The sequence below is a fragment of the Candoia aspera genome, chromosome 1 (genome assembly GCF_035149785.1).
Source record: "Candoia aspera isolate rCanAsp1 chromosome 1, rCanAsp1.hap2, whole genome shotgun sequence".
Lineage (NCBI taxonomy): Eukaryota > Metazoa > Chordata > Lepidosauria > Squamata > Boidae > Candoia > Candoia aspera.
Genome location: NC_086153.1, coordinates 6821099 through 6848378, shown reverse-complemented (window position 1 = coordinate 6848378; position 27280 = coordinate 6821099).

The following is a 27280-nucleotide window of genomic DNA, read 5'->3' as shown; positions in this document are numbered from 1 at the left end:
TTGCACAGTTTCATGTTGCATACCAGTTGCACCCTTTCCTGCACCATTAGGCTCTACTCACAGTTACTCACGCCCTGGTCACCTCCAGAGTGGATTGCTGTACCACACTCTACACAGGGCTGCCCTTGAAGAGCATCTGGAGGCTTCAGCTGGTGCAGAGTGCAGCTGCGCAGACCATTATGGATGCCCCTAGGAGGACACACATGTTACACCTCTGCTCCGCGAGCTGCATTGGCTTCCAGTTTGCTTCTGGGTGCAATTCAAGGTGCTGGTTCTGAACTTTAAAGCCCTACGTGGCATGGAACCGGGTTATCTGAGGGACCGCCTCTCCCCGTTTACATCTACCCATCCCATCAGGTCTAGCAGAAGAGGCATGTTGCGGGTCCCGTCTGCTAAGAAGTTCCATCTGATGGGAACCAGGAGAGGGGCCTTTCCTGCTGTGGCACCAACCCTCTGGCACATCACCCCTCCCAAGAGGAGATTAGCCCCAACCCTTGTAACCTTCCGGAAATCCCTCAAAATGTGGCTTTTTCAACAGGCCTGGGGATCCCATGGAGAGCCTGCAAAGGGGTTGTATGATGTTAGGCGATTCCTATTCTTCCTCCATCTTGGCTTTTTCATGTTTTGATTTTGATTCTAGATTTTTTTATCCCATTATTATTTTTATAAATAACTCAAGGTGGAGAATGTACCTAGTACTCCTTCTTCCTCCTATTTTCCCCATAACAACAACCCTGTAAGGCGGGTTGGGCTGAGAGGGAGCGACTGGCTCAAAATCACCCGGCCGGCTTTCATGCCTAAGGCGGGACTAGAACTCACCGTCTCCTGGTTTCTAGCCTGGAGCCTTAACCACTAGACCAAACTGCCTTGATGTCGCCCAGAGTCATGTTCTGGGAGATGGATGGCCATATAAATCGGCTAAATAAATAAAAGTAATCCAGTATCTCACAAAATTTGAGGAAACGTCTTAATCTGGAATGCTTCCTGAGCAAGGATGATACCACTTTGGCACTCAGTAAATGAGCTGAGAGAATCGTAGTTGGAGGGGTCTTAGAGGTCATCTAATCCAACCCCCTGCTTAGGGCAGGATCCACTAGGGCATCTCATTGGTGACAGATGACCATTTCATCTGCTCCAAGATCTCCAGTGAATGAGGACTCACAACTTCATGTGGCAACCTATTCCATGACTGGCAGCTCGTACAGTCAGAAAGTTCCTCCTGACATCCAGCCTGAATCTATTTCCATATAGTTTTAAGCACTGCTTATCGCCCTGTCCTCTGGGGCCATAAAGAAAAAGTTCACTTCTTCTTCTGTGAGGCAACCCTTCAGATCAGTGTTTCTCAGCCTTGGCAATGTATCGCCCCTCAATCATATCTTCTGTAGAGTAAACATACCCAGATCCTTTAACCATTTGCTAGGAGGATATACAATACAAGTGTTTAGACAGATTTGAAAAAAAGAGTCATTTATCTCCAATTTCAAGAAAGAAGGCCTTCTGCTGGGCTGCCTCCTTGTTTAGTTACAGCTGAACACCACGGCCATTTTGAATTTCCCTACATTTACAGGCAAGACAAGGGATGACATATTTCTCCAGGAGAAGAAGACATTTTCCTTAATTTCTTAAGGGCAGACTCCCTCCTAGCAGCAAAGCCACTGAAAAGAGCCTTGGAAAAGCTTCAGCCGCATGAGCAAAGTTCTGCCCCTTTTTTAAACATGCAAGTTGTGGCTGCCATCTTGCTTTTTTTGACCCCTCCCCTCCTCAAAGATGCCTCTGCAAAGGCCTCTGCAGAGCTCTGGAGACAGGACTGTACAAGAAAAGATACTTCCCCATGCCCCTTGACCACTCTGGCACTAACCTTTGGGTCACCTTGCACAAAGGAAGGATAAGAACTCTACCCATAAGAATGGTTTTGCCAGATTTTTTTTCTCCTTGAAAAAAGTTGTCAAACAAATCCTCTTTCAGCAAACCAAACTGTTAAAAAAAATCTGGGAATTTCACTACCCAGCTGTGCAGAGCTATTGGCAGGTGAGGTAAAGAAGATCAAGATGGAGGCCACAACAGTGCCATGGGGATGCTGTGTCACACATAAAAACCAGGTGGGGCTTCAATCGCATTGGGACTGCCATCTTGACTTTTTTGGCCGAAATCTGCAGACCCCCCTTGTGGTTGGGTCAGGATAACAAACCATCTAGACCAGTGTTTCCAAAGCTTGGCAATTTGAAGACAGGTGGACTTCAACTCCCAGAATTCCCCACCCAGCTATGCTACTGGGGCATTCTGGGAGTTGAAGTCCACACATCTTCAAGTTGCCAGGTTTGAGAAACTCTGCTCTGAACACATCACTACTAAGAGGATGAACCTGCACAAGACAGAACTGTCCACAAATTATACAGTGGACTCCCCAAGCTAGCATATAATAACAGTAATAGTAATAATAATAATAATGAGGAGGAGGAGGGGTGCAGGAGGAGGATTGGGGCTGGCTATAAATATTGCCAATGAATTAAAAAATGGAGCACATGAATCTGATAATAATAATAATAATAATGTCCTTGGAAAGTACTTGATAGGTGGACAAAAATGCCAAATCCCGTCTAAACATCTGGCTGACTCTGCAACCAACCATAATAATAACAATAATTATAATAATTTATTGAACTTAAATGGCCACCCCTCTCACTTGCACGTGCCTCTGGGCGGTGCACACAATTAAAACAATCATAAAATCCCACCATTAAAACCAATTAAAAACTGTAAAAAACTGTAATAAAAAGACCGGGGAGAGTCGGAGCGGGCTCCAAAGACTGACCGTTGAGGGATCAATAGCCACAGAGGAAGAATAAATAAACAATAAAATGGGGGGGGGGGAATCAAAAGCGTTGAAATCCGGCCAAGGAAGAAAGAAAGGGCGGGAGGGGCTGGCATCGGCCCGCCGCTCGCCCAGCCCCGCGGGAAGCCCAGGCCCTCCTTCGCTGACCGTCCGGGCAGTCTCCAGACTTGGCGGGGCTCCTCTCGCACTGGCCCCCTCCACCCCGCCATGCCCACATCCACCTGCACCCACACCTGCACCCCGCCCCCCGGAGCCCCTCTTCCCCCCCTTCCCCAGGCAGGGGGACGGAGCTGACCAGAAGCCGCCCCTTCTCTCCCCGCCGCGGGCAGCGGGCAAGCGATGCCCACCCGCTCGAGCTTTGCCCCCCGAACTTGACCGCCCGCTAATGCCTCCGGCCCCCGCTTGCCAGGGCAGGGGTGGCCGGCCAGCGCTTTTGTCTCTCGGCGGCCGGGGAGCCCAGACAGATAAATGATTTCTATTTGTCCTTCGGCGCAACGGACGGGCGGATCGATACCGTCCGCCCGGCGCGTCGGGGATTGGACGCCGCGGCCGATGAATGACAGCCCGGCTCGCCTCCTGGCGCCCCCCCCGTCCCCCCGTGCCCCCCAAAAACGCCACCTGGGGGGGGGCAAGAGATTGAAAGCTGGAAGAGCTTTATCGATCGCGGCTTTTCTGAACGAGCGGCTCGGGCCACAATAGAAGGGAGAAAAGGCCAGCGCGTCGAGCGGGGGAAGGCGGCCCGCGGCTTCCTGCAGCCCCGCGATTAGATCAGCGATTGCATTTAAGTGCCGCGCGCGGCCGTCCAATTTCGCCTGCTCCGGCTCGCTGCAATTGCCCTCCATTTCTTCGCCGGCTCGCTCTGCGGGCTTCAAAGCAGCACTTTAGCCGCGGAAAAGCAAAGGCCTCTTGACAAAGTGCTTTGCCGTGATTGTCCCCGAGGCCAGAGGTCAGCGGTGGGCAAGCCCGGAGGGTTGCGCATTCCGCTTTCAAATTTTATTCAAAGGCACAATCTTTCCGAAGCTGCTGCGGCTGCCTTCATCAGATGGGCAGAGTGAGCAGCAGCTTCCAAAAGATTGTGCCTTTTAACAGATTGTCTTGTTGGAAAAGGTCCGCCCGGACTCCTGATTTTTTGCCACCATGGACTAACACAGCTCTCCTCTTACAACATTCCTATTTTGGGTCAGGGTGACACTGGAAAGGAGGGCAGAAAGCAGCAGCCCCCTTCAGCTGTGCCCCCTTGGAGCTGGGAAGGGCTTTCGAAACGAAACAGCATCTCTCTAAGATCACGCAAAAGTCATGGTGGGAGATGGGAACTGTGGCCTGTAGCTTGGGAAGGCCTTTCCCAGGTCAGTTTGGAGAGGAAAACGTTGCGTGAAGAAGTTTCAACTGGGGGAAGAATGGGGAATCCATTGTCTCTCAAGACTGTTCTGGGCAGTGCCCTGGAATAAAGCAACGATTGTGGGACTTAAAAAGGAACTGGAACCAGTGGTGTTTGCAGGAGGCCCCCAGATCCACAAGATGGTTGGCCCAGTCTGGCAAGTGAAGCCCCCCTCTTTTTTATGTGCCTCAGTGTTGGATCGTTAAGCTGAAGCTGTCATCTTCCCTTTTTTGACCCCTACCTCATGGATGCTGCTGGTCGGAACCAGGTCTAAACCAAAGTCAAGACTATCGAAGAGAGAAGGTGTCAACCCTTTGAGGTAGTCCAGACGGGAAACTAAAACCACTACCTTTATTTACAGAACCTTGCAGGTGAGCAAGCACTTCCCCCTCACCTGCCTTCACTTTCCAGAGAGCGAGGGGGGGTCCCTTCTGAGACGCTTTCTCCACCCTCATCTCTCCTTCGGACTCAGATTTCTCTTATCAGACCGTTGTCTCGGCTGCGGCGCTTTCTCCTGTCTCCCAAGGTCATTCTCACAGCCATTACAGAAGGACAGAGAAACGCTGGAGAATCTGGGGATGCTCCAAAGCTCAAGAAGACCTCATGGCTTGAACAAGGCTTAACTGAGAGCCTGAAGTCGGTGGAGAATCGTTCAGGATGGGAAACTGCTATCTGCAGTTTGTTGGCTTGACAAACAGGGCTTGTAGATATTCAGTGATACGCACCAAAGTTACAGTATAGAAGTCCATTCATAGATATGGAGAGGCTGTCCATAGAAATGAAGACTTTTCTGTTTAAGCCCTGCCAGGCCCTTACTATCAGCTTCTACTCACAGTATAAGATCCCTAGGAAAGAATATGGAGCAACATATTTTGGAGCAGAAGCAGTACAGGTAGTCCTCGCTTAACAACCATTCATTTAGTGATGGTTCGGACTTATGACAGTGCTGAAAAAACGCCTTGCGACCGGTCCTCATACTTATGACTGGTTTTGATATGGTCAATTGACTAATCAATAAAGTTATATTACTATTACTATTACTAATGACTGGTGCAGCATCCCCGCGATCATGTGATCACGATTTGGGCGCTTGGTAACTGGTTCACATTTATGACCATCGCAGCATCTTGTGGTCACATGATTGCCACTTTTGACCTTCCTGGCCAGCTTCTGACAAGCAAAATCAATGGGGAACTGCATGGTTTGCTTAATGTCCGCAGTGATTTGCTTAACGACCACCGCAAGAAAGGTGATAAGATCGGGTCAGATTTGCATAATGATTGCTTCACTTGACAACCAAAATTCTGGTCCCAATTGTGGTTGTTAAGCGAGGACTACCTATAGTGGTCATACTGGAGTATTTGCAAAGACAATAGGAAATTGATCCAACTGAGCCCAACCACCAGTCAATAATGCTCAGTAATTGATAGAGACTCACTCTTTAAAACAGCAGTGCAACCTTTGAAGAGATGACAGGATGACTTAAAGCTGCAGAGTTCACCCAACACACTTTATTAGGTCAGTTAAGAAATCCAGGGGCTGTTTTGCATACCAGGCTAAACTTGGCTAGTGTTAATCTTGGTTTGCAATATTGTACACATCCAGACTGTTTGGTTACTTCAGGACTATGTGCTGTGTGAATATAGCCTTGATCAACTTCACCAGCCAAGGGCTGCCCTCTGCAATTTCTTACCAGCCAAAAGAAAAAAATAGAGTAAGTATGGGAAAGGGAAGGGTGGGGACCCCATACAAATAATAATAATAATAATAATAATATGACATCTGCCTATCCTAGGTCCTTGGGAAGGACTTGATAGGTGGATAAAAATGCCAAATCCAGTGTAAATGTCTGGCTGATCTGTAAACATCTGTGACCAACCATAATAATAATAAAAATTATAATATATAAATAAATAAATAAACAATACAAATGAAAATGTATGGCATAAACTGGTCATGGTGGTCCCAGTGGTTATCGGCACACTGGGTGTCATACCCAAAAACCTTGGATGGCACTTAGAAAATCTGCACATTGCCAAAATTTCCATCTGTCAATTACAAAAGGCCACACTGCTTGGAACCGCACATACACTACGCTGATACATTATGACATCCCAGGTTCTTGGGAAGAACTTGATGTGAATGAAGGCCAACACCAGCTAAATAACTGGCAGCTGTGTTTTCTCATTGTTGTGTATATAATAAGAATGATAATAATAATAACCTATGAAAAGCCAACCAGTATTACATATACAAATCAATATTTAAATAACCTTTTCTAGGGCTTCCAGATGTGGGTTGCAAAAATCTGTAGGACCACTAGATGACAGCAGAGAGGTATAATTTTCTGCATCTTTTGCTGCCATCTGGTGGTAGTCTGACAGTTTGCAGCCCAGATCTGATAGCCCTAGCCTTTTCTATCTTAAACCGCAGTTCTCCAGCAATTGTTAGAAGTAAACAATTATATGAAATTGCAGCAATGCAATCTTAGTGTGAGAGTTAGTTTTCACACTGTCAGAAAAAAAAGAGAAGAACAAATCTGTTGAAAAAACAAAGGACAGGTGGAAACAGGCCAGCTCATTCAAAAGTGGGGGCCAATGGAGGACGGGGAGGAAAATGAAACACAAGAAGCGTTGAACCTTGTTTTTCTAAAGAGGGCTGGTTTTTGAATCTCTGCAGTTGCCAACATTCTTTTGCTTATGGCATCCTCACTTTCTTCAGTAAATATTATTCATTCAAAGTTCTTGGAGGATCTCAGGAGCTTCTCAAAGTCGTTCTGGTTCTGCATGAGTGTGTGATGCTTGATCTGAAGGTCTCCAGGGAATACCAACAACCTAAAGTTTACACATCCCTGTCCATGGGGCCTATTGGGCTCATTCAGACTTCTCTGCTCTGAAGCTGAAGCCACCACATTGTGGTCAGGAATCTGGTAAAACCTCTTAGTTTAAGTGACATGCTGAACTGAACTGCTGAAATTTGAGGAACCCTTTTGAAGACAGGAAGGGAGAACTAAAGAAATTTAGCTGTTTGGTGAAGTGAAGGACAAGATGGCTCCCTTCTCCAATGTATGTATGGCAGCAGCTGATTTGAAGAACCGGTTCCAGCTTCCCTCCAGATAAGGGGTCTGGAGGCCAAATCCTATGAAGAACAGCTAAAGGAACTGGATACATTTAGCTTAAGGAAGAGAAGGGTGAGGGGAGACGTGATAGCTGACTTCCCATACTTGAAGGGCTGCCACAGGGAAGAGGGCACGGGGAAGAGTAGCACTCGAGGGTAGGACAAGAAGTCATGGGCGGAAGCTCCTCGGAGGGAGATCCAACCTGGGAACAAGGAGGAGTTTCCTGACAGTGAGAACTATTAAGCAGTGGGACAGCTCGAGTGGTGGGTGCTCCATCGCTGGAGGTTTTCAAGAAAAGATGGGACAACCGTTTGTCTGAGATGGTATGAGGACTCCTGCCTTGGGCAGGGGGTTGGGCTAGAAGACCTCCAAGGTCCCTTCCAACCCTGTGATTCTATGCTTCTACCAAATTTGAGGAACCCTTTTGAAGGCAAGAAGGCAGAGCTAAAGAAATTTGGCTGTTTGGTGGAGTGAAGGACAAGATGGTTCCTTTCTCCATCCTAGGTATGGCAGCAGCTGATTTGAAGAATCTGTTCCAGCTTCTCATCTCCCCCTTGCTGCTGCTGTTGTAACAGAACCACAACACTTTGCCAAAAGGTGTATGCACACACGCCTCTGTAATAACGGTCCACTTCCATTCATCCTGAAGCACAGAAGATTTCCTATACTTCAAAATCAACTATCTGGGGACTGAAAGCTCTTTTACAGTCTAAGAAAAGCATGATGACTCTAACCGACACAGACTGTGGGCCTCCTTTGCCCATGTGCAGCCTCAGAACCAGGATCTGGCATAATGACCTCAGGAAGAAGCTCAAGGAGAGGAGAAATGAATGAACAACTGGTTCTCATGAACTAGATTGAAAATGCCAGATACTTCTGAGTCAGATTATTGGCCTATCTAGCTCTGAACCTTTTCGGGTGTCAAGCACTCCTTGGGTGACTGCAGAATTATTTATTCTTTTTTGTATTTTGGTTGATTTGGGAGGCCCAAGAGACAAAATGGGTGTTGATGGACCACATGCTGCTCACCGGTTACAAACAGGCCATCCCTGGCCTTTATCAAGAGTAAGTGACAGGTAGCTGCCTGCAGTTTCCACCCCACCAGCCGGCATAGCCTGTGCTCAGGATCAATGAGAGCTATGGTCCAACCACAGGACCCATGTTACTGAGCTACACTCCATGGAAGCAACTCTCCTGAATTTCAGGCATGTCAAATGTCTCCCAGAGATGGCCCTGGAATCTTCTCTTTGCAAAGGAAAAGCTGTGAGATGCCTTTTGGGGAAACAGAAGCCAAGGTGTTTGCAGAAGAGTACTGTAGCATCATTGTCCACTAGAATAAGTTGTGGTTTTAAAAAAAAGAATAACACTTAGGACAGATGAAAATACCCGCTGGCTTCCTTACTGCCAGCAGAAGAGCGTGCGCCTTTGACAACGATTCAGGTGATACTTCTTGGGGCGATGATTTGGTTCACAACCAAAGCAGGGACGTACGGTGTATGAAACAAAGGAAAAGAAGAATCGAAGTATGACAGATCAGTCCACCAAAGCAATGGAAGAAGACAGCAGAGTCACAGAATCAGGAGAAAACTTTAACGGTAGCAGGAGGAGGGAGAAAAGTCTGGTGATGAACGGCTAAGGTAGTCTTCTCCATCCATTGTCTTCTTCACTGGCCACAGTGATGGAGGATAAAGGTAACCTTAGTGCTATACAGATGGATGGCATCTGCTTGGGTAAAGACAGCATTTATCACCTGCCCCACCCATCCAAAATGAGGATGGTCATTTAAACAGCTTCAAATGGAGACAGGTTTACAGGTAATCCTCACTTAACAACCATTCATTTAATGATGATTCGGACTTACAGCGGTGCTGAAAAAACTGACTTACAGCTGGTCATTACACTCATGACTGTCACAGTGTCCCCACAGTCACATGATCACGATTTGGGTGCTTGGCAACCAGTTTACATTTATGACCGTCGCAGCAGCCCATGGTCACGTGATCACCATTTTTGACCTTCCTGGCTGGCTTCTGGCAAGCAAAATCAACGGGGAACCACGTGATTCGCTTAACAACCATGTGGTTCGCTTAATGCCTGTGATGATTTGCTTAATGACCGCCGCAAAAAGGTCATAAAATTGGGTCAGATTCACTTAATGACTGCTTCACTTAGCAACTGGTATTTTGGTCCCTATTGTGGTCATTAAGCGAGGACTACCTGTAATTCATGAAACATCAGCGCTACCTGTGTGGTTCACCTCAATGGCATTTTACAATCTCCAGATTTACAGGCAACCAGCTTTCAATCCCAGCTGCTGGAAGTTGGGGACATAAAATATCATCATCATCACCACCTTCCTGTTTATGCTTGTGAGCTTCTGCAATGCACCTGGATGGCCACTGTGTGACTGGTCAATGGATGAAAAGAATCCTTGGTTTTCTCTAGTCCCTAGTCTTTCCTATGTATACCCCTACCCATGCTATGCATTAGGAGCTGTGAGAAATGGAAATATGTATATGGAAAAGAAGGGGGAGGAGGAGAGCAGCCCAGTTAGAGGACTTAAGGGGGCTGTGGCCATTACCTGTTAAGCATTAATTGCATTTCATCTTCCTGATTATTCTATTGCATTAATGTCTTGTCTTGGACTGATCTGTTGCCTATTTCTTCTTGGCCTCTCATTTAACTCATTTCCTGCGCACCTTCAAAAAGTAAATAGTACACTCACAAAGTTGAAGTGTGAACGCTCAAAGAAACCCCATTCCTTGTTCCTTCCCTCCCCATATTTCCCACACTTTCCACCTTAGATCTCTGGCTTCTTTGAAGTTGGTTGAACCCTCCAGTCAACCTTGCAAACGGCTCAGGTCAAGGGTAGCATTATAAATGTTCAACGCCACTTCCCCCAGCAAGAGGTTTCTTCCAGCTGCAGAAGGCAAGTGCTCGGTGAGGCAGAGCGGAGAGGAGGTAGTGCCCTTAGGAAGAGACTGTGCTATAAAAGTTGAGAGGAAACTTCATCAGAAACCTAAGTTTTTGCAAGCTGCCAGTTTCACAGCTTTCCCTCAAAGAACCTTTGCAAGAAGAGGGGGAGATGGGCAGTGATGAAAATATGATAAATAAATAAATAACCTACATGAGGTGAGACATGTGACAAAATGTCGCAGAATGATCCCATCCAGAGTATTCCGTTCCCTCTTCTCTCTCTTCCTGTTTTTCACATTTCCCCCCCAACGACTTGTGGGCCATTCCGTACCCAGAAATGCTGCTTTGGAGAAGTTAGATTTTCCCCATCTTGGGATTCTTTTAAAGCATTTTTTGTCCTTCTGCAAACTTGATACCCTGCTTTCTCTCCAAGCTTGCTGATGCTTCCTTCTTACATGGTTCTGGCCATTTCAAAGGTCAGAACCATAATATGGGTGTAGAAAATACTTGATCACAAAAGACTTCACCCAATGGCCTTAGAAATTGGGTGGGCAATTTGTCCAAATTCCTCTAGGGCAGTGTTTCTCAGCATGGCTGGCTGGGGAATTCTGGGAGTTGAAGTCCACCCATCTTAAAGTTGCTGAGGTTGAGAAACAACAGGGCCTTTCATGGACTTTTTGCTGAAAATGGATAAAAACGACTTCAGGATTCTTGGATTTCCTGACTGAAAACGGTTGAATATGGGAAGAAGTGAATTATGTGATGTAACCTTGATGGGGAGGAGTGACAATAAATTATGTTTGTAACTGCTGTAAGGAAGATTGAAAGTCACTTCTTTAATATTTCTTTTCTTTCTCTTTTCTTATTTACCACTCTTTTTCTCTCTTTTTTCTTTTTCTTACTTCTGTTTTCTGTATTTTTTCCATGTTTATCTTCTATCTGTTTGAAAAACTTCTAATAAAAATTATAATAATAATAATAAATAAAAGAGAAACGCTGCTTTAGGGGAAGAAAGAAGGGCCCTTAGTGGTTGTAGTAGTTCTATTATTATATTATTTATTCTACCTTTCTGTTTGTGTACACAATCAAGATGACTTACACCAATTAAGACAAACAAACGAACTATAAAGGAATACTTTTGATAGCACTTTCTTTCTGAGGTATTCCTCTGAGGTTTCATGGAAGTGTAGGGAGCGAAAGAAACAGAAAGAGAGAGAGAGAGAGAGAATGGTGTAATGTCCTGGGGAACTGGATTTGAGGGAAAGCATTGTAATAAAATTCTACGGAGCCTCCAAAGTTAGAGGCGATTCATTCATTCATCTGTTTTTCAAATTTATATAGCCCCCCATCTCACAAACAAGTGACTCTGGGTGGCTATATAAAACAAACAAACCGCCTCTAACTTTGGAGGCGCCATAGAAATTTCCATTCTCTACCTCAAGGTTCTACGATCTTTTGCAGGCTGGCAGAAATGTTTGGAATTCTGAGGTTAGGTTGTAGAGAACCTTACCAAATGGCTGGCATTTTATTAGAAGCGACTCTTAGTTTAACCACTAAGTACCAGTTCCTGGGTTGCATCAAGAGGATGACTGGCTCAAGACCCTGCTTGGACAATTTGCAGTAGCATCTGGGTGGCCAATATGGCTTCTGGATGCTGGGCTAAGTGGAGCTTTATCTGAGCCAGGAGGGGCCTTGCAATATTCCTAACCAATAACATGAATGTTGGCTTCCCATCTCTAACTAGGATGCAAAATAATAAATATTACTGAAATGTAGTGTTTGCATTAAGCTGGAATAGCAGGACACTCTTTCTTCCCTGCACCGTTCAGCCTCATTCCACAACTTGGTAGGTCAGCCTGGGAAACATCACCCCTGATATAAGTATCAGATGGAAGGAGCAAACTCAATTAAAAAGAGGCTTTTCTACCACCTGTTTGAATGTCCCTGCTATTCAGGAAAACATATCAATTAACAGCTGTGATTATCCCAATCATATTTCCCATGTGACAAAACATTTGCCTTCTTTCAAGAGTTAATCCAGGTGCTGGGGCCATGACAGCTGATATCATTTTATTTAATTCAGTGCCTCTTAACTCCAAAGTTTGCTCAAGAAAGCTCTTCTTGCTGCACATCAATCCAGAGTACTGGATGTGGGTCAAGAGCAAACCAAGCTAAGGTCCAAGCTATGTTTGACATAGAAGATCAGGGATTTGATATCCTGAAATCCTTTCTAAAGCCTCTAAACAGCTGTTGAGGGTTGAATACGTGTGGGGGAACAGAAAAATCAGATTTTTAAAAAAAATCTTTCCCTCCACATTCTTTCAGTGAGCTTGCCTGGAGGAGGGGAATATTTAAATTGGGAAAACAAGCTTGATTATGCACTCGCTCCACGTAAAGACAAGGTCACCAGGATCTTACAGTGTTGAGTATGGCTGCCCCTTGCGGCATGATTCCAGACTGTGGCTGGACATCTAGGCAGTTGAGCAACTAAGCTAGTAATTAGATCAGAACATAGACTGCCAATAACTTACTAGCAAAACTGATGAGTAGAAACTGAAACCAAGCCAGGATTTAGTCAGAGTTCAGTGAGAGCTTAAAGCCTCAGCAGAGCCTGTATTCCAGCAACAAGGTCTGAAGCCAACCCAAGAGTCAAGAGCCAAGATTGCAGTGGATCAGAACAAGGTCAGAAGCATGGCCAAATCAAAGATTGAGATACAGACACTGTTTTCTGCACTAGAAGCTCTTCATCAAGGTTATATAAAGTCAGTATCCCTGGGACCCAACAGGAACTTTATTTATAAATAAATAAATAAATATCTCTTCATGAGCAGGAATGGGGAGATGCTTTGTCCTTCTTCCAGCATGAATAAGGTCGAGAGAAACTTTATCAGGTTCACCATCCAAGAATTACTCTGTCTTTCCTGTTTTGGCTGATTCCAGCTGGTTCTTCAGCTTTGTCTCCTAATGTCTGGTCTGATGCCAGGAGATCCATAAAGTCTGACCTCTGCTTGATGTGGAAAATTAAATTGGGTGTTATATGGCAAGGAATGATGATGATGGTGGTGATGATGATTGATGTAGCAATACTAGGGGATAGAAATAGAATAGAATCAAAGAATTGGAAAAGATCACAAAGTATCAAGATCTGAAAATCAAAGTTGAAAGATTAAGGCATAAATCAGCCATGGTGGTCCCAGTGGTTATCAGCACACTGGATGCCATACCAAAAAGCCTTGGACAGTACTTAGAAAATCTGCACATTGAGAAAATTTCCATCTGTCAATTACAAAAGGTCCACCTGCTTGGATCCACAGATATACGACGCCGATGCATTACAACATCCTAAGTTCTTGGGAAGAACTCGATGCAAATGAAGACCAACACCAGCTAAAGAACTAGTGGTTGGGATTTCACATTATTGCGTATAATAATAATGTTGTTGTTTGTTGTTTATTCGTTCAGTCGCTTCCGACTCTTCGTGACTTCATGGACCAGCCCATGCCAGAGCTCCCCCAGGGACGAGTCCGTCACCTCTAGAATGTCCGTCATCCATCCATCTTGCCCTTGGTCGGCCCCTCTTCCTTTTGCCCCCCACTCTCCCTGGCATCAGCATCTTCTCCAGGGTGTCCTGTCTTCTCATTATGTGGCCAAAGTATTTCAGTTTTGCCTTTAATATCATTCCCTCAAGTGAGCAGTCTGGCTTTATTTCCTGGAGGATGGACTGGTTTGATCTTCTTGCAGTCCAAGGCACTCTCAGGATTTTCCTCCAATACCACAGTTCAAAAGCATCGATCTTCCTTCGCTCAGCCTTCCTTATGGTCCAACTCTCGCAGCCATATGTTACTACGGGGAACACCATTGCTTTAACTATGCGGACCTTTGTTGTCAGTGTGATGTCTCTGCTCTGAACTATTTTATCGAGATTTGTCATTGCTCTTCTCCCAAGGATTAAGCATCTTCTGATTTCCTGACTGCATTCAGCACCTGCAGTAACCTTCGCACCCAGAAATACAAAGTCTTTCACTGCCTCTACGTTTTCTCCCTCTATCTGCCAGTTATCCATCAAGCTGGTTGCCATAATCTTGGTTTTTTTGAGGTTTAGCTGCAAGCCAGCTTTTGCACTTTCTTCTTTCACCTTCATCATAAGGCTCCTCAGTTCCTCTTCGCTTTCATCAAAGTGGTATCATCTGCATATCTGAGATTGATAATAATAATATACTACTAATAAGGAAGATGCTTTAGATCTACATCTCATCTTTGCATCTTGGATGTTCGAGACAACTAACAAGGAACTAATCTGTCAAACAATGAAAGACTCAAAATATAATTCAAACAATGTAAATTTTTTATAAACCCCTAAAAAATACAAAAGGCCAGGAGTAATACTGGAGAAAATGCCTTTTGCACCCAGTGCTTCTCCTGAGATCCCACAAGTCCCAAGTGATCTTAGATACTGAATATACAAACTTGTGTTTGGATTATCAAGGCTATGATCTGACCTAAATGGAATATATTAAGAGCACTTCTGATTTTGTGTGGTAGGGTTATGGAGTAGAGTGAGACAGACAGACAGAGCTCATCCCTTGTAAACCCAGAGACTTAAAAGGACTTCACTTTGGCTAGATCATAGCTGCTGTAAAAATATAACTTTTTCTGGTGGCACTTGGCTCTGCTGGAAAGGCCAAAGTGAGGGCAGCTGACCTGGGCTGGGGCAGTGGTGGGAGGAACACATATGGGAGAAGAGGACAAGGGGAGCAGGGGAGAGAAGAGATCTGATTTCTAAGTCCCTTTGAAACCCAAGCTGCACTGTTTATAAACCTCCATAAATATTAATCGATATTTAATAAGGGAGGCAAACAGGGTGCTGTATTGTTTTGGCCAACCCCTTGCAGCAATCTTGGCGAAGTGTGAAAGAGTTTGTGTAACTTCCCTCCGGGGTTAAGAGCAGGTCAAGCAAGGCTGTGTTTGCTGGTTAGTGACCCAAGGACTTTCCTTTTCCTTAAATAAAAATAAGAAAGCTTGGAGGGGTGATGGGGAAGTCTGGGAACTTAACTCCAGTTTGAGTCTCCAACTCCTGGAGTGAAAGTGTTAATTCAAGAGCTGGGCTTGTACAACACGGTAAAACAAACATTAAAAAAAAACCTTAAGGCTAAAACTAACTAAAGTTGTCCTGTTGTACTCATTCTACCTGGCCTCATTAAGCATTTTGCGTGAGCGCAACCTCTTTCGAATACTGACTGGGGTGGAGATTTTTCCTGCAGTAGCAGTAGAACCAACTTTATTTCCAAATTTCTGCAGAGGCTGGGAATTGGAAGAGGGTTGTCATCGTAAAAATACCAACAATACATAGTAAAAAAGAAAAGCGTGTAGTGAAAAACCCCATGCTCATACAAACACATATTTGTTTGTACGTCTTGTGTGTCAGGGATCAGGATGAATTTTGGGCAAAAGAATTCGACTCACACCCTCCAGATGTTCTGGGTGGGGTGCTGAATTCTACTAGGAGTGACCCAGCAAAAAATCTGCTGTGTAGTTCAGGCTAATTAACAATAAACTAAAGTTGAATTAATTTTGAGAGCCAGTTTGGTGCATTGGTTAAGGCATCAGGCTAAAAACCAGGAGGCCGTGAGTTCTAGTTCCACCTTGGGCACAAAGCTAGCTGGGGGACCTTGGGCCAGTCCCTCTCTCTCAGCCCAAGAGCCAATCAGGCGTGGTAGGAGAGTTCTAGTCCCGCCTTAGGCACGAAAGCCAGTTGGGTGACCTTGGGCCAGTCCCTCTCTCTCAGCTCAAGAGCCAATCAGGCGTGGTAGGAGAGTTCTAGTCCCGCCTTAGGCACGAAAGCCAGCTGGGTGACCTTGGGCCAGTCCCTCTCTCTCAGCCCCAGGAAGGAGGAGGCAATGGCAAACCACTTCTGAAAAACCTTGCCAAGAGAATTGCAGGGACTTGTCCAGGCAGTCTCTAAGAACTGGACACGATTGAATGGATTACAAACAAACTCTAATTTGACCCATTTTGATCTGTTGTAGGAGGAAGACCCACATGTATTTTGAACCTCTGCTTTTATAACTACACTTTTTACACCTGATCCCATTTTGAAAGTATTCATGTTGAAGTCTATTGATTCATTTATAAAAGTTATATCCTGCATTTCCATTGGATTTGAACAATAACTTTTAATTCTGTGATTTCAAACATTCCATGGAGAAAAGATTCTTTTTCAGAATCATCATGGAGGAACCTTGAAACCTTTGGAGGTATGGTAATCTTTTTCAATTTTAAATTATTTTAATGGATGAATATATTTGGAAATACAATAAAGATATACACACACACACACACACTCACACACACAAACACAATGCCCATATTTTCTTGAAAAAAATAAAGACAAGCCTGAAAAAGGGAAAATCTGAAAGAGTTCATAAGGATAAAAAAATTTAATTGTTTATGTTTATAATGTTGCTTTACAAAGGAAAGTTCAAGAGTAAAATCAAGAAAAACTTTACAAAAACGCATATTCTAATAAAAATATCTAAAATCAAGCAGTAGATATAAACTTATTTTGAAAAGACAATTCAGCTTCCATATTTTTCACATGAATGTGAAAAACCATACATTGTGGTTTGCACGGTAAAAGTTAATGACCAAAATAAAGGACAAAAGTGAGTTTTTGAAAAAATAAATCTAAAGGACAACTTTCTGAAATAAAGGACTGCCCTTTATAATAAAGGACATAGAGACACTGTATATGCTCAATTTGATTACTAACAGATGAGAAGGAGTATCTATTAGACCCAAATATCCAGTTTTTCACACTTGGCAAGATATGTGGACTACGACTGCCAGAATACTCCAGCCAGCATGCTGGTTGGAGAATTCTGGGAGTTGAAGTCCACACATCTTAAAGTTGCCGAGTTTGAAAAACACAGCATAAAAGGATGAATGGAATATATATATATATGTAAACTGCACTCTGTTGGATTAAAGTTTGTAAAATTGAGTGTTTACTGTACACGCACATAGAATAAACATGTGTTTGTGTGAGCATGCATGCCATGTATAAATACTGTAATGATCTTGGCCCCTTTAAGATGCCTTGCTGACAACCTCTTTCTTTTTAAAAAAATGAACCTATCCAGCTATCATATCTTACGATGCTGGAAATTCTTGAGTTTCTAGATCAGTGTTTCTCAACCTTGGCAACTTTAAGACGCGCGGACTTCAACTCCCAGAATTGAAGTCCACACGTCTTAAAGTTGCCAAGGTTGAGAAACACTGTTCTAGATGGAATATCCAAAAATATTCTGTAGGATGAAAATGAGTTCCTTGGATTCATTTTCTGATGATGCATGATAACCTCCTTGGAGTGGTTGCCCTTAGCTGTCCCTACATTTTATATCACTAGCAAAAAACATAAAAGGGACTTCTTTTGTTTTCTAAGCACATAAGTAGGGGATAAAAAGAATAAAGTGAAAAGAAACCAAGGAACAGATATTGTGAGACAAGCTGTCTGAAGCCAGGATCCCAAATTATCTGACCTTGCTATCAGAGGAACCACCTGAACTGGATTAGTTAAGAGTGTCAGATTTAAGGCATCGTGTACAACTCATGTCCTGGGCTCAGTTGAAAGGTTGCAATTGAGGAATTTAAGAGAAAAATAGTGGTTAGGGGGGGATTAGTTTCTGAAGTCCTGAACATAAACTTCTCCTGTTATATTTGAAGGGGGATTCATCTGCTCAGCTAGGCTAGATTTTTTCAAACCGATGAGAATCTGACACAGAAGCAATTTCACCACCACCGCCACCTTTTTTAAAAATGGAAAAATTAATTCTTTTCATAATGCTTTTATTTTATTTTGTCTTTCTTAATCTGCTTCCTCAGATCTGTGATTCTGGAGAGGAAAGGAGGGGGAGAGAGAGAGCTTTTCATTGATTGATTGATTCATTCCTTCATTCATACTATCATGGAAGAATCTTGGAAGTTAAACTTTAAAAAGGGCAGAAAGATTTTTTTCTAGAGTTTCCTGGAATATAGACCTGTGGGGAGGGGCTTCTGGGAATATCAAATTTAGTTTCCATGTTTGTTTTTGGGTTAGGATTCTGTATTAAATATCAGTGACCTGCCAAATGTTAAAGTATATGTAATAATTGAAGGGAGATTTTGTTTATTATCACTGAACTGATTTACAGTGTGCATGTTTGATGTTTTCAGCCTGGGAAAATGTCTCATGCATAAATTGAGCTTACTTTTTTCGCCAAGACCACCGATGGGTATCAAAACATGTAGCATTAGCACCATTAAACTTTTTATCTCATCCTATCACAGTCTAGCTCAGTGTTTCTCTACCTCTACAACTTTAAGATGTGTGGACTTCAGCTCCCAGAATTCTCATGCTGGCTGGGGAATTCTGGGAGTTGAAGTCTACACATCTTAAATTGCCAAGGCTGGGAAACAGCAGCTCCTGACAGATCAGTTGCAGATTGCTCTGTTTGCATGTCCTAACAAACAAAGGAACCATATGATGGCTTAATATGGTAGCCGGATTACTAAACCACAATATCCCAACCCTGTTTTAATTTAGCTTTAGCATGCCGTGCAAATCCCACTATTGAATCAATCACAGACCTGCCAACTGCACTTTATCTTTGTGCATGGGAAAAACTCAAGTCATATTACTGCATTATTGTATGGCAACCACCTAACCATTCACACAACAATTTAACCTGACTGGTGAATTACCCTGTTTTCTGGATTCATACATTACTTCAAACCATCCGCAAAGCAAGCAGTGTTAGATTAATCCCACAGCTACTGTATAACATCTAGCCATGTTTAATATTAACCAAGCTTAGCAGGTTGTGTGGATGCACAGAGTCTTTAACTGACATACTTAAATGTGTCGTGTGAACTCAACTGCTGTTGGCCACATAAAACACACAGAAAAATCCTCTTAGATCAGTGTTTTTCGAACTTAGCAACTTGAAGATGCATCTTGCAACAGGTGCATGATGACATCACTTGGTTACCGGGAAAGCCCATGATCATTGAGCTAAGACAGTGTTTTTCAAACTTGGCAACTTGAAGATGTGTGGACCTCCACTCATCTTCAAGTTGCCAAGTTTGAAAAACACTGTCTTAGCTCAATGATCATGGGCTTTCCTGGTAACCAAGTGATGTCATCATGCACCTGTCGCAAGGTGCATCAGACTTTGGGCTACAAATATGTAATGTGTCAGGTACCTAAGAAAGTCCATGTGCTTTGCTGCTGATGCTGCTGTCAGTGATCAATCTCCTACAGCCCATCTTGGACAATGCAACTTCATAAGAGGCCCTGGATAAATCTGGATTGGCTTGCTGATAGTTGCCTACCTTGACGTAGCAGCTCATCAGGAAATCTAGCTCATCCCAGAGAGATGCAGATACAGATTACAGTTCTGCAGAAAACCAGGCGCCAACCCTGTCCCTGCATCCATTGGTAGGTGGTGGTCAAAAAAGTCAAGACGGCAGCTGCAGCCGTGCAATTAATCCCCTACCTCTTTTGTAATGTGCATTGTTATGCTCCTAACAAGGGGGTGGGGCTTTGATTGCACAGTCACATCCCTGCTTGCCTCTCTTCTAACAATACTATTTCAAGACCTCAATAACACCATCCACATCCACAATCCACAATCCACAATCCTCAGTGGAGTGATACTCGTTTTGTCCTTCTGTTCAGACATGAAGATATCTGCCCCTCTCAGTTCTGTGTAGGGCTAACCGTTGTTTCTAATACTCTATTCCAAATCTCTTCTGCCATCTTAAATTTTTTTTTTTTGCTTTTGCAAAAAAAAGCCTGCTCCCATGCCATGCCTCGGTCCAGTTCGCTGAGGGGTCTGTTCGAAAAACTCTTTACTTCCCCTCGGTCTTAATCCCCCTTTTTCTCCCGAACCAAGTTTCCATAGGATTTATCCTGGAGAGGAGCTTCCTGAAGTTTGTTACCCTTCTGTCCAACCTGACTCTGGATGACTTCTTTTATTGTTTTATTTTATTTTATTTTTTAATCCCACTTTTATTATTTTTATAAATAACTCAAGGTGGCGAACAGACCTAATACTCCTTCCTCCTCCTATTTTCCCCACAACAACAACCCTGTGAGGTGAGTTGGGCTGAGAGAGAGGGACTGGCCCAGGGTCACCCAGGGTGACTTCTATTTGTTCAAGTGCAAGTAAGTAGTATTTGAAGACTGCCAAATTAAATACGTTTTTAAAGACAGTCTAGGTCAGTGTTTCTCAACCTCAGCAACTTTAAGATGTGTGCACTTCAACTCCCAGAATTCCACACAGTTGAAGTTCACAGTTGAAATCTGCAGTAGAGGTCCACACCCTTTAAAGTTGCTGAGGTTGAGAAACACTGACCTAGTGTGTTTCCTAGGCAACCACAAAGTGGTCAGTCTTTGCTGCCTTTGGGGCTATCTGTTGTCGCCTCTGTCTAGCCTACAGCCCCGGGATCTCCTTGTGGTCTCCCATCCAAGTCCCAACTAGCTCAACCCCTCCTTAGTTTTTCTGCGAGGAGCCAAGGTCAGCCGGGGGCAGGAGGGCTTCGCTCTTCGCTGCCTCCTCTTTCCAGCCTCCCCTCTCCTCCTCCCTCTCTCCCTTGGCCACCTTTCCGGGCTGCATAATCTTGTCAAGACTTGTAAATGTCAAATTTAAATTCATACTTTGTACCCCCTTTGATTTCAAAGAGGATTACACCTATTTGCTGAAAGCCAGGCGACACCGAAGCGACATGAAATGGAATTACCGCTACTTAGACCCCTCTTTCTTCTCCTCCTCCTCCTCCTCCTGTCCCCCCCCCCCCCGTCCCCAGCGCCTCTTTCTACGGTTAACTCCTTCCAATTCACGAGTCCTAATCCTGATTAGGTTAAGTAACACACAGATGAATAGCCGGCCCTGGACACAGAAGCATATGCGCCCATTGTCTCCTGCCTTCTTCGCTAATCCCTAGCCGGGGGGGTGGGCGGGCAGGGCGGGAGGGGAGGGGGAGAGGCGCGGGGAAAAGTGGGTGGGGGGCGCCGGGCAGCGTGTCTCGCGGCGGGTGGGCGACAAGCGGCTTGCGGGACCCCAGAAGCTCGCGGGGGGCGGGGGGCGCCGGGCGGTCCACCTGCAGAGCACCGGAGAGAGAGACCCGCAAAACTCGGAATGGGAGCCTCGCGACTGCTTCAACTTTGATTTCTTTGGAACAGTGTCTCTGAACCTTAGCTACTTGACGGTGTGTGGACTCCAACTCCCAGAATTCCCCAGCCAGCCTTGCGGCTAAGGTTGAGAGACACTGCCTTAGAATATTGGCCCTGGGGTGTGGAGGGGGCAGGAATGAGTTTGCGGGGCATGACGTCATCGCACCTAGGACGTGGACTTGTGTCTTGTCCGTGGCAAATGTTTAGGTGATCTGGCGCCTATATCTATGATTGCAGTATAACTCTTGGATTGCTCTAACATTTTAAAAAAAATTTATTTGTTGTTAAATTTGTACACCGCCCTATTTTACAATATTTGCTCTCGTCTATGTACAATGCTTATGCCTTTTATTATATTATATTTATGTTATCCTGCACTTATAATTGCAATATAAATATTTCATTGCGACAGCATTTTTTATTTTATTTATTTGTGGTGAAATTTGGACGTGGCCCCGCTATATGAAATCTGCCCTTGTGTATGTATAATGCTTATATCATCTCCTGTTACAGCTGAAGTGCACCTCTTGATTTCATTACAGCAAAACCTCATTTTACCAGACTTAGGTACATCAGATTCTGCACATCAATTTCATTTTTGCTACTTTATATCATTTGGCATCACTACCGAATCCACGTCATTTGGGTAGTGTTGCCACTGGTGTCAATTTACTCCAGTGTTTCTCAACCTTAGCAACTTTAAGATGTGTAGACTTCTCACCCCAATTTGGAGAATTTCAGTGGAAAAAGTATCAGCTCCTTGGAAGCGTATTCTTTTCCATCAAACTGAATGAGAAGCACCGGGGAACTGCGTTCACCTCCTTTATTTTCTTATCTACGCCGCTGCCGTCACCAGCATCTTCATCAACCACAAGAGCCTAGTGCAGGCCAAGGAAAGGTCAGAATGGCTCTTGTGAACCACACTTGGAGACCTTCCAGCTAGAACATGGGCAATTTCTCTCCAAGCAAGCTCCAAATTTCAGGAGAAGGGATGCTATCCTACCTTTTGCTTTCATGCAGGCTTCTTCTCCTGGATGCTTCCGAGAGATTCCCAGATCCCTCACATTATTATCTGAAAAACCAGGGCATGAGGGGGACAGGAAGCAATCAATAAGGTGGGCTTTCATGGGACCCAGCTCTGTCTTCATCTTATTCCCCGTGTCAAATCACAAATGCATTTTCTGTCTCCCATTACATATATATGATTTTCTTCCCAAAGACAAGCGGACAATTTCTGGCCATTCCAAAGGGTCATTTGCTACCTGTCCTCTCTGTCATTGATTTTTAAGTCGTTAATTAACGGGAGGTGTCAGTTGGCAAGATGAATCCTGGCTGAGCCACACACCCGTGCACGCCAATCCTGTCTTAGCCTCCCCCTGTCATTTCCCCTTTGTTTTGGGATTGTGAATGTTTTAAGACTCCTGTGATGGAGGGTGCAGGAGGTCAGAGGTCATGCAAGCATCTTTAGCTGGAGGAAGGCGGCATGCAAGGCGTTCACCCCCTGCTGTGCTTGCATTACTCAAGAAGATTTCAGATGCTCATTCTTAGGGATAAGAAGGTTTCGACTGAGATGTGTCGCTTCCCCAAGAGTAGAGTAAAATGCAGGCCACGATACGTCCAGTTTGCTCACGGGCTGTGTGTATTTCCCTTTGCTTGAAAGCGATGTTGTATCGCAGGGCTGAAAAAAGCAGCCAGCCTAGGCAATCTTTTAGACAAACCAGCGAATAACAAGGATGAAATGCTTCCCTGAATCACAGTCAAGACCCTTGTAACTTGTAGCTTGCTAAAATGGATTTGTACGTTTCCACGGTTCCAGCTAACAGTACTTTTGTACCACCCGATAACCAAACTTCTTGGCATGCAGCAGTGAAAACAATTAAAACGATGGAAAACATGATGAAAACATGATGCAAATCTGCCTAAAAACAACATGGAAATCATATAGTAGCCCACACAAAGAACGGCACAAAGATGCTGTATGGAACTTCAATTAATGGCAAGAAGTATTAGTAACATTAACGAGTAATCAAAGAAGACATCAGTCATGGTGTTCTATCAGCCACCATGCCTAGTCTCACTTTTAAAATGTCCCCAAACTTCAAAAAAATGCCACATCTCATCCCATTTCGGCAATCTGGACCCTGAGCATGCATGTGAGAGTGCCACAATCCCTCAACGTGAATGTCTAATCCAGTGTTTCTCAGCCTTGGAGAGAACCTTTTTCAACCTCGGTAACTTTAAGACATGTGGACTTCGACTCCCAGAATTGCCTGGGAATTCTGGGAGTTGAAGTCGACACGTCTTAAAGTTGCCAAGGTTGAGAAACGGGTGTAATCTCATGCTCAGGTTTTTTACCCCTAATCTTTCAAGATTCGGATAGTCTTGTCTCTGTTCTTCTGAGTTGTCACCTGTGAATGCTGAGATCTCCCAAGCTTTAGAGTTCTTGTAAGTTTTCACTCATTTTTTTTCCCGATTTAATTATATAGAGAGAGATTGGAGGATCCACAAGACCTGTCTGGAAGAGTTACAATATGAATTAATTTTGCAAGTCCAGAAAATCAGCCATGTTCTGTTTAAAGACAACTGTTGAAATCTGTCTTAACTTTAAGGATCACAGAAGTCTTTTGGGAGGAGGTATTTTGAATATTTCAGTACCTCTTTCCTGACGCCATTTTGACGCCCTGACCTAAAATGTCAACTTTCATGTGCAGATTTCTTTCCAAGCAAAAGAATTTTATTCTGCTAAGTAATACCCCTGACATGACTATTTATGTAGTTTGCAGAGCTGCCAGTAACAGAACACCTTATTGAAAAAATGGTTAGTAGTGGGGAATATATTTACAGAAGAACTGGAGAAAAGATGGCAATCAAAGATGGCAATGCTTATGTTAGGTGGAAGGAGTCCTCACTTAACAATCATTTATTTAGTGATGGTTCAGACTTACGACGATGCTGAAAAAAGATGACTTACAACTGGTCCTCACACTTATGATCATTGCGGCCTCCCCATGGTCACATGATCACGATTTGGGCACTTGGCAACCTGTTTGCATTTATGACAGTCACAGCATCCTGTGATCATGTGATTGCCATTTTTTACCTTCCCGGCTGGCCTCTGTCAAGCAAAATCAATGGGGAACCACATGATTCACTTAACAACCACGTGGTTTGTTTAACACCCATGGTGATTTTCTTAATGACGGCTGCAAAAAAAGATCATGAAATTGGGTCGGATTTGCTTAATGACCACTTTGCTTAGCAATGGAAATTCCAGGCCCAATTGTGGTCATTAAGTGAAGACTACTTGTACCTGGTATAAATCAGATTGGAGGGCTGAGACGGGCAAAGGTCGGGACAGGCTGTGTTGTTCACTGCATTTGATCTTTATGGGCGTAGGGTTATTGCAAAGAGCTTTGACTTTTTTTTCAATATAAAAAAGTGGGGTGTACCATATATGCCAAGTAATCTAAGACTGGGGAAAAACAGTAGAGAGTGCCGCTAGGTATATCCTTGGAACCCGCCAAATTAAATTTAATTAATTAATTAAATGTAAAAAATCAAATGGGGTGGCCCAAGCTCATAAGATTCCAGCATTGCTGCAGAAGAACCCAAGATCTTGGGGATGAACTCAGAAATAACGTGGTTATCAATATAATTGTCATCATCATCACGTACTGGAGATATTACTCAAGACTGCATAATGATTCCCATCTGCTTTCCAACCTCTTCTACGCACTGTTACCCAAGAGTAATCCTTGCTGAACTCAATGGGACTTCCTTTTCAGGAGCCATGCACTGAATGTCTGCGCTAACGGTCCATTTTGCAATCAGTATTTCTCTATCATGCAAGCGTTCATTAGTATTCACAGCATGATGCCCTCCCTCCCTATTACATCCCTTTACATGTGTTTGTTGTGTTTTAAAATGTATGTTTAACCAATATGTTTGTTCACGAGAGCAAACAAGGCTCTTCTTCGGTCAACACTGTTTTTCAAACCCCAGATGGATTTGCATATTAATTCCAGCATCTGATCCTTTCAAAGAAGCTGGTTTCACTTCTGGGACTCTCTGCTGATTAAGCAGGACATAGATGACAGTGAAATAGAGTGAGGTTTTCTAAAAATGAAGCTGAGGAAACAAAATAGGGATGAAATGTAGGACAGGAGGAAGACGGGGATGAAGAATAATATGGATATGTAAAGACTTCACAGAGTTATTCTGGCATGCTTCCACACCCAGTCACACCCTGTGATGAAGGTGCAAGGAAAATGAAATAAAGCAAAAGGGATCATTATCAACAGAGAGTACAAGTAGTCTTCCCTTAATGATCACAATTGGGACTGGAATTTTGGTTGCTAAGTGAAGCAGTCATTAAGCGAATCTGACCCAATTTTATGAACTTTTTGTGATGGTCGTTAAGGGAATCACTGTGGACGTTAAGCAAACCACATGGTCACTAAGTGAATCATGCAGTTCCCCATTGATTTTGCTTGCCAGAAGCTGGGAAGAAAGGTTGAAAATGGTGATGACGTGACCACGGGATGCTGCGACAGTTGTAAACGTGAACTGGTTGCTAAGCAGTCAAATCATGTGACCGCAAGGATGCTGAGACAGTTGTAAGTGCAACCTATCCTTGCACTTACAGCCGTCGCTGCATCCCCTCGGTCACTTGATCAAATTTCGGGCGCTTGGCAACCAGTTCACATTTACGACCACCGCAGTGTCCCGCGGTCACGTGATCGCCATTTTCAACCTTCCCAGCTGGCTTCCGGCAAGCAAAATCAATGGGGAACCACATGATTTGCTTAATAAACATACGGTTCACTTAACTATCACGGTGACTCACTTAATGGCCACTGCAAAAAAGGTCATAAAATTGGGTCGGATTTGCTTAATGACTGAATCACTTAGTGACCAAAATTCCAGTCCCAATTATGGTCATTAAGCAATGACTACCTGTACTGTCCTTCTTTATCATTGGCATGGTGATCCTTGTTATTCCCACTTTGCAGACTTGGGGGGCAAAGGTGAGGAGATTTTCCCGAGTGGGTCTGTCCATATTCTCACCCTTCTGAATCTGAAGCCTCCTCACCAAGCAGAACAGATAGGAGATTTAGCTTTATTTAAAAAAGAAAAAAATCTGTTGCAGCCTGGGGAACGGACTCGATAACATTCTCCAATATCAATCTGCTGGAGGTTTCTCTGAAACACATCCAGCCGTACATCCAGATGGGTAACATCTTTTTTAATGTGTAATTAGTGGGGCCAGAAAAACAGGAGTTCCTTCTCATTGTGTTTTAATTATTGCATCTTTTCTTGTGGCGAAACACATCTTTCCTTATGACCTCTTCCTTGCTCTTTCAGGTCCCTGGGTGTCACCGTGAAAGTTCTTAATTAATTGGGCTAATTAGTCACCTAGATAACTGGACAGCTGGAGTGTGCGGGCTTCTGAAATCTTGTCACAAAAGGGGAAGATCAGAGGCTGTTTCGTTGGCGGTGGTGTAACTATGCGCAATGGAGTTTCCTTAACCACCTTCTCCCTGTGGCTTCGCAAAAGAAACGCTCTCTTCCGTGGGGCTGAGCAAGTCCACCCCAAAATATCACCTCCAGATTACAAGGAATAGAAGCCACAGCCCTTCCCGTTCCCCTCTGATTTCCCGTGTGTGTGTGTGTGTGTGAAAAACTCCCTTAACTGCAGCACTCATCTGTTGCATAAGTTAGTTTCAACCCATCGTGTCCATTTTATGGATAAAAACATGTTGCCCAGTTTCAGCTTTCAAATATTCTAATGGCTTTGCTTTGATGACTTTGCACAACACAGGG